Below are 13,387 nucleotides of genomic sequence, written 5' to 3' on the forward strand. Positions count from 1 at the left end.
GTGCTATGATGCAGAAAAAGTTTTATTGGGAATTTCAAACAGTAAAAGTATTCAAGTGAATACTAAGCACACTGCAAGACAATAAAGCAAAAAAGAACACATTCCAGTGAACAGCTTCTCCTTTAGAATTATTTTTTTCAGGCTGGAGGTAGAGTAGAGGGTTCTACATTTATAGAACATTCTTTCCACCTTCCTTTACATTAAGTCCCAATTACACATATTTACACTCGCATGCTAATTTCATAGACATAGTGAATGGATCTTGTGCTTTTCTTCCCAATGCGAACTGGTGTGTTTCAAAGAGACGTAGGCAAATAAATATAGTAACAAGCAGGAGAGGGAGATAAAATTAAACTGAAAACAGCTGCATGTTCTAGATGGGCCTGATTACAAGGGATGCAGAACACTCTCCCAGCTCCCACTGGGATTGCCTAGGGAGTTTGGGTGCTCAGCATATCTAAAATCAGACCGAAATAGTCCACCACAGATCTCTTTTTCTTACCTCCTTCTTGACAGACCGTGAGAGCTTAGCAGGGGGTATAGCAGATGCTGCCTCTACGCCCCCCAAACCCATAACGGCCACGGCCCCCCAAAGCACCAGAGCTAGACCCCAGAAGACCTGCACCACCATAGAGCCCTCTGCCAAATCCGCCGCCAAATCCGCTGCCAAATCCGGATCCATAACCACCAGGGGAGCATGGAGCATATCCTCCCACAGCCACGGGCTCACAGCTGGCAGAGAGGATGGGTCCTGGGATGGTCACGATGGCGGCAGGTGGCTGGATGACGACCTCTGATGGTGGGACCTGGTTGACGCATGAAGGCTGGACTCCAGAAAGAATACCAAGACTGGCAGATGGGACGCCGGATCCAACCAGGGCACCGGAGCCAATGCCATAGCCAGAACCATAGCCAAATCCACCGCCAAGGCCACCGCCAAGGCCAAGGCCACTGCCAAAACCACAGCCAAGGCCGGCTGATCCAAAACCAACGACTGGGGTGGAAGCACAAGATGGGACGGCACAGGAAGGTCCACAGTTAGCCATGGTTGTGTCTGGAAAGACATAGGCAGGCACATATTATAGCAAAGAAACTTTGTAATTCACAACAGCAATGAAAATTATGGGTTGCATCCAACTACCAATCTGAGTCGACATGTCTATTGATTAAATGGGTCTACATGGAAAAACATGGAATACATGGAGGAACATGGAATACAGCCCTATGTATTCTCAGTGGCACAGTATATCAAGAGAGGGATATACCAGACCATGTACTGAGCATCTTTATCTCCCCCTGGTTAGATCTGAAGCTGGTGTTGCCAGTCTTTTGAGGCCAGCAGGTACATTTTATTCTTGACAATTGTTCCCATGGAGTGAGGGGAGAAGTGGCGTATCAGAAATTGACTGCCGTATCTGAAGAACCGGGAAAAGAGGCAGGGACGTAATTTTAGTTCAGCAACACCTGTGGACTCAAGGTTGAAACACTGGTGCAGGGGGTTCGGAGCTAGATGATCTAACAGCCAATACCATGATGGTTATGCTCTGCCTCACTAGTTACAGGCATCATGCTTCTGAATACCACTTGCTGGAAACTTCAGAAGGGGAGAGTGCCATTTCATAGGGATCTTACAGATGGGCTTTCAACAGGCATCTGATTGGCCTATGTGGGAACAGGATGTTGGACTAGATGGGCCATTTGCCTGATCCAACAGCAGCTCCCAATACTGCCATTTAGATCAGGCTTCTGGAAGAAATCTCTACCCCCTCACAAACAGAATTACATCTCTGTTTCCAAAGAGAGAAGAAATATTAAATCAGTTTTAGGTTTGTATCATAGGTAGACTTTCCAGCATATAGCGTAAAACATGCTGAGAATGCGACATCCCCAGCCTACTGTTGAAAGATGTTGGAAATTCAAAAGAGCTAGAAATGTGTGTGGAAGTCTAAGAGATATACTTCAAAGGAACTAGGTAGCAGAAATACACCATGGAGATTTAGTATAAGTGTGCATTAGTAATTTAAATCTCCCAGTCAAGTCCTTCATTGACAGGTATAAGTACAGTGGTACCTCGGGTTAAGAACTTATTTCGTTCCGGAGGTCTGTTCTTAACTTGAAACTGTTCTTAACCTGAAGCACCACTTTAGCTAATGGGGCCACCCGCTGCCACCGCGCCACTGCTGCACTATTTCTCTTCTCACCCTGAAGCAAAGTTCTTAACCCGAGGTACTATTTCTGGGTTAGTGGAGTCTGTAACCTGAAGCACCTGTAACCTGAAGTGTCTGTAACCTGAGGTACCACTGTAAATGGGAGCAAACTGGAGCTTCTTCCGAGATGAATCAGTGTAACTATTCTAAACGCTCTCCATAAAGAATCACAGAACTATAGCTTTTTACACCATCAATTCCTATCTCCCTGGTTTGATGCAGGCAATCCAGACCTCCAGTGCAGGAGATATTGACTACCCAACTCTCTAGTCAATCGCTTCCTTCATCAAACCAATCGGTTTCTTTGGGGAAGGATTCTGGCTCTGTTTAAAGCATCTACTTTGTATGCAAAAGGCCCTAGTTCAACACCCAGCACCTTCAGGTAGGGGTGACAGATACACCCAGTGTGGAACCCAATGTAGACTAGTGGTGGGGAATCTTCTGCTCTCCAGGGACTGCTGAACTACTACATCCATCATCCCTGGCCATTGGCCATGCTTGTTAAGGATGACAGGAGCTACAGTTCAGCAACCTCTGGAGGACCAAAGGTTTCCCACTCCTAGTGTAGCTCGGTAGACCAATCATCTGACTCAATATAAAGCAGCTTCCTATGCTCCCTGCTTTCCTACAAACTGTGCTATGTCCAACCAAGATTGGCCTTCCTCCAGCTTTTACCCATTTGATCTATGCAAGGACTTGGACAAACCAAGCTTACCTGTGTTGTTTTGATGAGCGGGAAGTTGAGAGATGATGAGAGGTGAAGCTGTTGGTGAACAGTGGAAGAAGGAGAGCTTTTATACCCTCCTCACGGAGTCCCTAATGGTTAAGAAACGCCCCTTCACACTTAATGTCTCAATTATCCACGATCAAAATCTGCTGCTTCCATCATAGTCTAAAATTGCTTTAATAAGCCAAACATTGTCAGGATGCCAACTCTGTAATCAGCTTATTACACAACATGTTCATTTTTTCCCTCCATTTCTTCCCTCCGGGAATTGTTCACTGTATTCCGTTGGCTTGGGAAGGAATCTCGTTGGGGAAAAAAGTGGGCCTTATTTCCTTTTCGTTCTGTTTTTAAATATACAGCATTTTTAAACAAATGAAAATACAAAGAAACAGCAACTATAACAGAGCCTCCAAGTGTCCCTATTTTCCAGAGACAGTCCCGGATTTAAAAGCTCACTCGGTTTCTGATTAGTCCCAGAATGTCCCACTTTTCCCTAGGATTTCCCTATTTTCATTTGATAAATGTTGGAGGGTATGCAGTTATGCAACCCCTGAGCCTCAGAGATAAGTAATTATACAACCTTTAGAAGACATGCGAAGGCAACCCTTTATAGGGACATTTTTAAATGTCTAATGTTTTATTATATTTTTACATATGTTGGAAGCCGCCCAGAGGGGCTGGGGCAACCCAGAATCTCTAGCCATTTTGGAAATAAAATTACAGGAAAAGATGTGCAGGTCCCCTCAAAGCAATTTCTGTGACATTCTGTGGGGATCTTGTATATTTTTCTGGAAGCTGCAGTTAGTCACCTTTTCAAAGCCACAATTTCCAGAGTTCCCATGTTTGTTAAACAGTTGATTGTTAAAACACCCTGGAAATTGTAATTCTGTGCTGGGAATATGGGTCCCCTAACAACTTTTTGCCCCCCTTAACAAACTGCAGTTACCATTTTTTGGGGACTTTAAATATCCATAACTATTTAAAGCAGCCTAATGATGCTTCACCTATATAGATGAGATGGGCCTATATCTTTTTTTTTAAAAGAATTGATCTTAAGATGGGGGATATGAGAAACGGAGAGAGATTGAAATTCCAGTGTTCCCAGGATTCATTGGGGGGAGCCATGGTGATTGTGTTAATGGATATTGTCAGTGGCGCCCAGGGCCGGATTTAGGTTTGATGAGGCCCTCAGTTGCTGAAGGTAATGGGGCCCTTTATATGTCCAGCTGTCCTTTGTCAACAACAAATTGTCACTGATTTTTGTGTTGAATATATGCTATATGGTAATTTATGAACCTAATAGGTATCAAAAGCCATTTGCACATAACAAAATATGTATTTTATCAAAGTAACTGTTGAACTGAAATACACTTAAGAAGAAGTATATTAATAGTGAAATACAATAAGAAGAAGAATATTAATAGTGAAATAATTATTAAACTCTAACTTAAAATGATTTTTTATTCATAACAAACTTAATAATGCAAACACATGGCATTTGTCAATAAGAAAAGCTGCTTTAGAAACTCAGTTTACAAAGACCCATAATCTAGTCTCTAGAAACTTGCTATAACATGAAATAATAATAGGTGTAAATATATGAGGCAAACTACGAATAATTATAAATAGCATTATTAATATGAAATTAAGTGTTATAACCTGTACAATGCAATTGTAGTTATTACAATGCATTTTTTTATAACATCAATATCACCATAGTAGTCCACACTGTTCATTGGGACAGCAGACCTTATTTGTTTCTTTTCCTTATATTTTGGAAATGTACATCCAGGTTTTCTCCTTTAATTTTTTTTGGGGGCCCCCAAGAGAGTGGGGCCCTAAGCTATAGCTTGTTTAGCTTATACGTAAATCCGGCATTGGTGATGCCTGGTCAGCTGAATAGTGTGAACCTCGCAGGGTAATTCAGGAGTCAGCAATCTTAACAGGAGAAAAACCCACAAGCAACCTTGTGGCTAGAGGATCATCTCCCTGCTTTGATGCCTTCCGTTTGTGTCAGGTGTCAGGTGTTGGCTCTTTGGGTTTCCAGGATTCTTGTTGGCTTCCCAAAATTGTCGACAAGATCAGAAGAAACCAACTAAGCAAGTTAAGTGCCATGACCCCATGCAATCCTGCATTCCAGCATTAATTGAGCCGCTTTGCCCTGCTTGTAATTATTTGCCCATAAAGAAAATTGTAGTGTGTGCTTGTTAAAATGCTCAGTTTATTTAATTAAAATTGTCTGAATGTTTTTTCTCAGGGTTTAATACAAGACAAGCTTAAAGTTTGCACATGTTTGACTTAAATCATTCCTCCTTGACTTTTCTTTACAAAGATTTCAAATTTGTGAGTTACACAATTCTCAAGATTATACTTCCTACAAGGAGCAAACAAAAATTACACAGAAATTGTGTATGCAATCCAATGTAAACAAGCAGAGCTCACACAGCTTTGCCACTGGTCTTCGCAGCCTCTAGTCTACGGGCAGAGAAGGACTGGTGTCAAAACTCTGTAGAACATCTCCCCTCCTGCTGAGTGAGAGGGGAGAGGCATTCTGCCACCCTGCTTTTGCTGCCAGGCAGGGAGGGGAGATCTCCCTCACATACATCTGGTGGTGTGACGCATCTTTCCATTGGCAAGCAATCTCAGCTAGAGCATCCATGACAGATGGCCATCCAACATCTGCTTAAAAACCTCCAAGGAAGGAGAGTCCACAGCCTCCCAAGGAAGACAACTCCACTGTCAAACAACTCCTACTGTCAGAAATTTCTTCATGATGTTTAGTCAAACTCTTTCTTGTAACTTCAATCCATTGGTTTGAGTCCTACCCCCCAGAGCAGGAGAAAACAAGCTTGCTCCCTCTTCCATGTGACAGCCCTGGAGATATTTGAAGATGGCTATCATATCTCCTCTCAGTCGCCTCTTTTCCAGACTAAACATACCCAGTTCCTTTAACCCTTCCTCATAAGGCTTGGTTTCCAGACCCTCTGTCATCTTGGTCACCCTCCTCTGCACACATTCCAGCTTGTCAACATGTATCTTAAATAGTGGCACCCAGAACTGGACATAGTATTCCAAGTGTGGTCTGACCAAGGTGGAATAGAGTGATAATATTACTTCCCTTGATCAGGACACTATATTTCTGTTGATGCAGCCTAATCCCGGATTCCAACCCTACTATCCAGTATAAAGATTTAATTCTCTTTCTGCTGGTAGTTGCACATTTAGTGATAGCGTATCACTGGAAATCCCGGGTGGAGCTACCTCTTGAGACATGGTTCAATAATATTTGGGATATAGCTAGTTCAGAATGACTGCTGGGCTTAGAAGAGTTGCAAATGGTGTTATAAAGGCAAATACCTTTGGTGAAACCTGGTCTCCCCTTTTTTTATTTGTAAAGGAAAAAGTAAGTAAAGCTCTTCTATCAGCCTCACAAACCTGTCTGTGGAGAACCTATATGGACTGCCAACGTTTTAAGATCATATAAAATAACACCATAAACTTAATGCTATGTTCTTTTCTTTCCAGTGACTGTATTGTATAATATATATATATATATATATATATATATATATATATATATATAACTAAGTCCCTCTGAATTCAATGGGATTTTCTCTCTGGTATGTTCCTGATCATTCTCAAAGTTTCTGTTGTTGTTGTTGTTGTTGTTGTTGTTGTTTGTTATGTACTGAGTTGAATAGGATCCAAACTGCAGCAGTCTGATTGGTCCTAGAACAATAGGATCCAAATTGCAGCAGTCTGATTGGTCCTAGAACAATAGGATTCAGAATGCATCAGTCTGATTGGTCCTAGAACAATGCAGCAGTCTGATTGGTTGGCAGGAACCACCCAATCATGCTCCAGATATAAGTGAATCCACAACCTGATTGGCTTACAGTAGAATTCCAGAATTAACCAATCATGTGCAGCCCATTGTGTAGATAATGTATATAAAGCAGATACTTTGAGGGGACATTCATTCATTCCTCCTCACCACTATGAGCTGAATAAAGAGCATGAAATCACTTTGCGACCCTGAGTATATTTCATTGTTGTTTCTTTTCCCCCCTGACAGGGACTCAAGAGCCAGTGTGGTGTATTGGTTAAGAGTGGTGGACTCGTAATCTGGTGAACTGGGTTCGCTTCCCTGCTCCTCCACATGCAGCTGCTGGGTGACCTTGGGCTAGTCACACTTCTCTGAGGTCTCTCAGCCCCACTCACCTCACAGAGTGTTTGTTGTGGAGGAGGAAGGGAAAGGAGATTGTGAGCCGCTTTGAGACTCCTTCAGGTAGTGATAAAGCAGGATATCAAATCCAAATCCAAACTCTCTTCAAGGCAGCTCACAGCTACAATTTTATTCTGTTCCATTTATCTGTTGAAGGTGTTTCACATGATTCCTTCACTCACACATTTTTTCTTTTCAACAGATTTGGCAGAGAGGTTGTAATTGGCTCAAGGTGGCAGGTGTATATGACGCATATCTGGGTGGGAGATCAAACATGGGAGAAGCTTCCTGGTATAGAATAGAACGTACCAATGTTCATCTGAGAAATGTTGGAGGGTATGCCATGGGGCTATATGGGCTTTTGGTCTGAGCTAGCAGGCCTTTTCTTACATTTGTGAAGAGAATGCTGGGGTTGGAGAACCATAATGATGTAAAAGAGGCCAGCTGGATGAGTTGTAGCTTAGTGTTACCTTGGGTAAACTATTTCTTCCAGGCTACTCTCTCCTGACTTGAGAGAGAGGGGGGGTGGGAGGGAGAGAGACTCTGTCATTAACTTGATGCTGCCTTGACAGCTAAGTTGTAAGTGATAAAGATCAAGTCAACAGAGCATCATTTTGTCCCTTGTCTCTTCTCTCTCTCTCTTGCACACATGCACACACACACAAACACATCAAGACAAGCTGCTGATGCACCGATTTGGGGAAATTAACATTAATCATTTTACATTTTGGGCAGGACAGGTTTCTTACCAGTATAATTAGAGTGCTCATTCCCTTAATCGGGGTTCTGATCTCTCAAAATTAGTTTGACAGAAACAAGCAAATTAAACAGCAGGTATGTCACCATGTTTAAGCTCCAGGGCACCCCCAAACACGTGGGTTGTCTGGGTTTGATTTTGTTTTGCTGAGAGTGAGAAAAGGAAATGAATGAAGAGGCAAGATATTTTGTGTGGGGGCTTTGCCCCCCAGTAGATGTGCCCCCTCAAGATCTCCCACCCACACAATGCAAATTGGGTTTGTTTTATTTTATTTTATATTATTTATTTTTAAAAAAATAATTCCCTTTTATGGATGGCACAAATCACAATCAAAGGGAAGCCTACCTAAATTACATTGCTGAAACAATAAGCAAAGCATACTCCGAAATTTGCACTTCTCTGAATTTTGCAGTGCTGTTGTAAAATTGTGTATATTGTATGCAAGTTCAGAGCAACGCTGATGAATTTTCCTGAAGGCGCTTTTTTTAATGATGATGATGATGTTAATTAAAAAATACTAATATGAATACTAATACTAATACTACTACTACTACTAATAATAATAATTTCACAACTTTATATACAAATGTGGATAACGGAACTTAACACACTGGATAAAGGAGAGACTGAAATAGATAGCTTCACTTATCCCTAGAACCAATGAAGACTTACCAAGGGTAGACCCAGTGAAAGTGATTGATTACTCTGGTGGCCCTGAGTACCTTGTCCACTTATGTCAGTATGTCTACTATGATTAAGACTTATTTGAATAAAAACCAATAATCTCCCTTCCATCATACATCTCTGTTGCTGCCACAAAATACCCGTTCCACAGCTGTGAGGATTCTGGGATGTTGCCAAGAATCCTTTACTGTCCCCTATGCTCCATCAATGCTGATACATTGTCAAGATGGATGCTCTTTCTGCCTTCCGTTATAGCTCACTGATCGAGTCCATGCTTTGCATGGCGAAGGTCCCAGGTTCAATCCTTAGAATGCCCAGGTAGGGCTGGGAATTGTCACCTGTCTGAAACCCTGGAGATGCCTGTCAATGTAATCAGCACTAAGCTATAGGGACCTCAGTGTTCTGTCTTGGTAGAAAGCACCTTTCTACATTGGGAGCCAAGCTATGTTCCTCTGCGTCTAAAAAATGCATTGCTGATATCTTCAAAATGGTATCCACTGGGTATTATATCTGAATGAACTTCAACAAGGATATCAAGAGGTATCCATGTCTTTAATGGCACATGCCAAATACTCTAAGGCAAACGTAAAGCATAGAGCTGGAAAGAAGCCAGACTATTTCAATTATTTCAATTATACTTTTGTATGTTTTATTTGCATGTGTGTCAATGAGTCTTTACTCTCCTCCTGCCATAAATACCAGTCTGGGTAGGCCAGCCAAGCAAGGGGCCCTTAGGCAGACTGTTCCCACAGTCTCAAAGTTTCAAAGAAAAATGTTTATAGAATAACAGCGGTACCTCGGGTTACATACGCTTCAGGTTACATATGCTTCACGTTACAGACTCCGCTAATCCAGAAATGGTCTTCAGGTTAAGAACTTTGCTTCAGGATGAGAACAGAAATTGTGCTCTGGCAGCACGGCGGCAGCAGGAGGCCCCATTTGCTAAAGTGGTGCTTCAGGTTAAAAACAGTTTCAGGTTAAGAACGGACCTCCGGAACGAGTTAAGTACGTAACCAGAGGTACCACTGCCTTAGATCAAAGTGCTCCCTTAGGTTCTAGTCAGGCCATTGGTTCTATCTCAGTATTGTCTATGTCGCTTGGCAGTGCTGCTTCAGGGTTCTGTATGGTGGTTTCTCTCAGCCCTACCTGGAAAAGTTAGGGGTTGAATCTGAGAGCTTCTGCATTCAAAGGATGTACTTGGCATTGGTGCTGGAAGGTGGCACCAAATAGGGAGAGTTCTGAGAGCCAGATAGAGAGGTTGAGATGGCTACATTTGCCCCTGAGCCTGAGATTTCCCCACCCTTGGTCTACACTGACCGGAAGCAGCTATCCAGGGTTTCAGCATGGACATTCCCATCCCTACCCGTAGATGCCAGGGATTGAACCTGACAACCTTCTGAATGCAGAACAGGTGCTCTGCCACTAACCTATGACACCTGGAATGGTGGGACACCAATGTTGATTGATGAAGATACATAATCATTTCATTCTGGGCACCACAGTTCAAGAAGGACACTGACAAACTGGAACGTGTCCAGAGGAGGGCAACCAAAATGGTCAAAGGCCTGGAAACGATGCCTTATGAGGAACGGCTAAGGGAGCTGGGCATGTTTAGCCTGGAGAAGAGGAGGTTAAGGGGTGATATGATAGCCATGTTCAAATATATAAAAGGATGTCACATAGAGGAGGGAGAAAGGTTGTTTTCTGCTGCTCCAGAGAAGCGGACACGGAGCAATGGATCCAAACTACAAGAAAGAAGATTCCACCTAAACATTAGGAAGAACGTCCTGACAGTAAGAGCTGTTTGACAGTGGAATTTGCTGCCAAGGAGTATGGTGGAGTCTCCTTCTTTGGAGGTCTTTAAGCAGAGGCTTGACAACCATATGTCAGGAGTGGTCTGATGGTGTTTTCTGCTTGGCAGGGGGTTGGACTCGATGGCCCTTGTGGTCTCTTCCAACTCTATGATTCTATGATTCTATGATTCTATGATTCATAGCATTCCCCAGGAGGATCAGGTGATGGGGGGGGGGGGAGAAAGAAAAGTACCAGAAATGCCCACAAGCCATTCTGGAATGGAAGACAAAACACTGACAAGTTGTTAATTATTTCCCTTGCATGCTGTGAGTAATAGCATTAATGAGCTCTCATGATGCATAAAAAGAAATTTGTTTGCCGCTGATTAAAGCCTCTGAGCCTCATGGGGCGTTTCCTAACTGGCACTCCTTCTGGAAAAATGGTATAAAAGCTCATGCCATCCCAGGTTCTCTCTACAGCTTCACCTGACAAACCTTCTCATTCATCTCCAGCTCCTCCAAGAGACAGGTAAGTCATCCTTAAGGGAAGGGCTGTAGCTCTGGGACAGAGCATCTGCTGTGCTGGCAGAAGGTTCCCAGATGAATGCCTGGCATCTCCAAGTAGGGATGGGAATGCCACCCTTTCTGAAACCTCAGTGAGGGCTATAGCTCAATGGTAGATCATCTGGAGCAGGGACATCATCTTAGGTTCCATTCCTACCCTAGACTATTGTAGGGGATGTGCCAATGATATACTGAGGCCAGTTAATACAACTTAATGAAGCTTTTGCATAGCGTATAGCTCCATTCTTTGCCATGTTTTCACCACTATCCTCACTGAAACGCCTCAATAAATAGTCTGAACCTTGTATATGTTGCAAGCTTTAAGGAGAGCCCGTTGGATCAGGCCCATCTAGTTCAGCATCCTCCTGTTCTCACACAGGCCAATCAGATGCCTGTTGAAAGCCCATCCGTTAGATCCCTATGAAATGGCACTCTCCCCTTCTGACGTTTCCAGCAAGTGGTATTCAGAAGCATGATGCCTGTAACTAGTGAGGCAGAGCATAACCATCATGGTATTGGTCATTAGATCATCTAGCTCCGAACTCCCTGCATCAGTGTTTCAACCTTGAGTCCACAGGTGTTGTTGAACTAAAATTATGTCCCTGCCTCTTTTCCCGGTTCTTCAGATACGGCAGTCAGTTTCTGATAGGCCACTTCTCCCCTCACTCCATTAGAACTATTGTCAAGAATAAAATGTCCCTACTGGCCTCAAAAGACTGGCAACACCAGCTTCAGATCTAACCAGGGGGAAAATAAAGATGCTCAGTACATGGTCTGGTATATCCCTCTCTTGATATACTGTGCCACTGAGAATACATAGGGCTGTATTCCATGTTCCTCCATGTATTCCATGTTTTTCCATGTAGACCCATTTAATCAATAGACATGTCGACTCAGATTGGTAGTTGGATGCAACCCATAATTTTCATTGCTGTTGTGAATTACAATGTTTCTTTGCTATAATATGTGCCTGCCTATGTCTTTCCAGACTCAACCATGGCTAACTGTGGACCTTCCTGTGCCGTCCCATCTTGTGCTTCCACCCCAGTTGTTGGTTTTGGATCAGCCGGCCTTGGCTGTGGTTTTGGCAGTGGCCTTGGCCTTGGCGGTGGCCTTGGCGGTGGATTCGGCTATGGTTCTGGCTATGGCATTGGCTCCGGTGCCCTGGTTGGATCCGGCGTCCCTTCTGCCAGTCTTGGTATTCTTTCTGGAGTCCAGCCTTCATGCGTCAACCAGGTCCCACCATCAGAGGTCGTCATCCAGCCACCTGCCGCCATCGTGACCATCCCAGGACCCATCCTCTCTGCCAGCTGTGAGCCCGTGGCTGTGGGAGGATATGCTCCATGCTCCCCTGGTGGTTTTGGATCCGGATTTGGCAGCGGATTTGGAAGCGGATTTGGCAGAGGGCTCTATGGTGGTGCAGGTCTTCTGGGGTCTAGCTCTGGTGCTTTGGGGGGCCGTGGCCGTTATGGGTTTGGGGGGCGTAGAGGCAGCATCTGCTATACCCCCTGCTAAGCTCTCACGGTCTGTCAAGAAGGAGGAAGGAAAAAAAGATCTGTGGTGGACTATTTCGGTCTGATTTTAGATATGCTGAGCACCCAAACTCCCTAGGCAATCCCAATGGGAGCTGGGAGAGTGTTCTGCATCCCTTGTAATCAGGCCCATCTAGAACATGCAGCTGTTTTCAGTTTAATTTTATCTCCCTTTCTCCTGCTTGTTACTATATTTATTTGCCTACGTCTCTTTGAAACACACCAGTTCGCATTGGGAAGAAAAGCACAAGATCCATTCACTATGTCTATGAAATTAGCATGCGAGTGTAAATATGTGTAATTGGGACTTAATGTAAAGGAAGGTGGAAAGAATGTTCTATAAATGTAGAACCCTCTACTCTACCTCCAGGATGAAAAAAATAATTCTAAAGGAGAAGCTGTTCGCTGGAATGTGTTCTTTTTTGCTTTATTGTCTTGCAGTATGCTTAGTATTCACTTGAATACTTTTACTGTTTGAAATTCCCAATAAAACTTTTTCTGCATCATAGCACTGGCTTTCTGGTTTTCCTTTTATATGGCAGCACAATCCTATACACGTCTACCAAGAAATAAATTCCTTTCCATACAGTTCAATGCAACTTACTCAAAAGTAAGTTGGTTCAGGGTCACAGCCTTAAGAACATATCACATATCCTCCTGGACTGGTTCAAGCATCCACCATCCTGTTAACAGTGCAAGAAGTGTTTCCAGAACTTGCCATCTAGAGACCATCAGAACCCTTGAACATTGGAGAAGGTGAAAGGGATATCATGGGGGTGCTTACCAACAGAGAATATTGATAAGGCACAGAAGCAATAAATCCAGAGAGAGGTATCACTGTTGTTTTAAGACGGTCTGCTCAGCAATAGGGGGAATCTTAAAATTTGGATTAGAGGAA

At 43.3% G+C, this 13,387-nt stretch overlaps 2 long non-coding RNA genes across 2 annotated transcripts; one reads left to right on the plus strand and one right to left on the minus strand.

Moving 5' to 3' along the window:
- Positions 1-4: 4 nt before the first annotated feature.
- LOC310666239 lies at positions 5-3,081 on the minus strand. The gene is made up of 2 exons (XR_014505795.1): positions 2,923-3,081; positions 5-1,054 (listed from the first exon to the last, which is right to left on the minus strand). It is a non-coding gene; the product is annotated as an uncharacterized lncRNA (long non-coding RNA).
- Positions 3,082-10,795: 7,714 nt separating this feature from the next.
- Positions 10,796-12,997, plus strand: LOC310666241. Its single transcript, XR_014505797.1, has 2 exons — positions 10,796-10,922; positions 11,946-12,997. It is a non-coding gene; the product is annotated as an uncharacterized lncRNA (long non-coding RNA).
- Positions 12,998-13,387: the final 390 nt, after the last annotated feature.

Source organism: Podarcis tiliguerta (genome assembly GCF_965153285.1).
Source record: "Podarcis tiliguerta genome assembly, chromosome: 16".
NCBI classification, from domain to species: Eukaryota; Metazoa; Chordata; class Lepidosauria; order Squamata; family Lacertidae; genus Podarcis; species Podarcis tiliguerta.